Raw genomic sequence first — 1875 nt, 5'->3', positions numbered from 1 at the left:
ACTCTGCCACCTGGTGGCTCTGCTGGGCCCATGAATGTATTTACAGCACAAGCAAAGAACTAAGAATGTAGGACCATCAACTGACAAACCTCTGTATGGTCATGAGTGTAGTCCTTTCACCTGCCACTATTGTAATTCCCTTCTGTTATGTTGAGAGTTCTTGCCAGAAATGGATGTTGGATTTTATCAAATGATTTTTCTGCTACAGCTGATATGCTCATGTGGCTCTTTCCTTTTGTTTTGTTTTGTTCAGGTAGTGGATTACACAGATTGTTTTTCCGACATTGAACCTCTGATGCATAACTGATGTGAATCATATTTGGCCAGTATATATTATTTTTTAAAAAGTTTTTATGACTTAGTTAGCACAAATAAAACGTAAAAACAAGCTTTCTATTTATTTTCTTCCCTGTGCAGTCCGGCCTTGGGATTGGTGATTCTAATGGCCAGGGGACTGTTCTTTCCATGATGAGTTTGTGGTTTTTAGAAGAAACATTGTGAGCAATCTCAGCACAGTAAGATTTGCTGCACATCAGCAGCACTTCCAGCTCCTTGAACTGTGGACTAGGAATTTGTGGAAGCCACTAGGCAACATGTGCTTTGTCTTCTGTTGCTCTATAACCAATGCTGGGCATCAAGATCAGGCTCTTACATCTTCTCTGAACCCTGTTGCCACTGCCTCTGGGTTTTCACCAATTACACTTACTTTTGACATAGCTGTCTGGCTGGTGCTGGATGAACTTCTTGGCCCTCTTTATGATAATCTTTGTCTTCACCAGTGGTCTGAGGGCAGCCATTATGCCAGCAGGAGATGACCGCCACCTCTGTAAAAAGCACCCAGGAAGCTTTTTTTTTTTTTAGTGTGAGGCATCCATACTGATAATATATTAAAAATTTTAATATTCTTTTAAACATGAATATTTTTTGCCTTAATTTTTTATTTTCTTTTTGTTTCTAAAATCTTGGTCCTGGTCACTTCAGCTGTTTGTTGTTGGGTTTTTTTTTAACCTGGTCCACAATTATTATGTTTTGTATATCTTTTGATTTTTCCCTCTCACTCTGCCCCACCAGAAGAATTTTTAAAATTTTCTTTTATTTTAGTGGTTTGCTGACAAAGTTTGTATACATTGTGCTTAAAATTATTCTTCATTCATTTTTAAAATTTTATATGGCCATAAGTTTGTTGAGGATTTTTGCATCTATGTTCATGGGGGATAATGGGCTGTACTTTTCTTTTCCTTCTTTGTCTGGCTTTGATATCAGCACTTTGCTTGCTTCATAAAATGAATTCAGAAGTATTCCATCCTCTTATAGATCTAGAGTAGTTTGAGTAGAATCAGTGCCAACCCTTCTTTCATTGTCTAGTAGAGATGTCCAGTGAAGCCATCTGGACTAAGACTTTTTTATTAGAAGGTAGTTTGTGTTATTTTGTCTTGTATTGGCTTTAAAAAAATGACTGGTCAATTTCTTTTGTTATAGGTCTGTTAAAATATTCTACCTCAGCCTGTGTTGAAAAACAAATTCAAGTCACAGGTGCCAATACTTAAGGATAGTTTGGGTAGAATGTTAAATGATCCAGGAAGTATCAAGAGAAGATGGAAGGAATACACAGAGTCACTGTATCAGAAAGAATTGGCTGACACAGAAGAATTTCATGAAATGACATATGAGCAAGAGCCTATGGTGATGAAGGAGGAAGTTCAAATTGCTCTAAAGGAATGGACAATAAACAAAGCTCCAGGAATTGACGGCATTACCAGTTGACATATTTCAACAGACAGACACTGCCCTGGATGTGCTCACTAAGTTGTGCCAAGAGATCTGGAGAACAGCCAGCTGGCCCACTGACTGGAAAAGATCGATATTTGTTCCCAT

General features: G+C 37.9%; 1 pseudogene; it reads right to left on the bottom strand.

Annotated features, from left to right (window-relative positions):
• Positions 1–393: 393 nt before the first annotated feature.
• LOC102857697 lies at positions 394–797 on the bottom strand (annotated as a pseudogene).
• Positions 798–1875: the final 1078 nt, after the last annotated feature.

This window comes from Elephantulus edwardii, unplaced genomic scaffold (genome assembly GCF_000299155.1).
Source record: "Elephantulus edwardii isolate Elephantulus edwardi_28Jun2011 unplaced genomic scaffold, EleEdw1.0 scaffold00111, whole genome shotgun sequence".
Lineage (NCBI taxonomy): Eukaryota > Metazoa > Chordata > Mammalia > Macroscelidea > Macroscelididae > Elephantulus > Elephantulus edwardii.
Note: the sequence above shows the minus strand (reverse complement) of the source record. Positions and strands in the feature narration are given on the sequence as shown.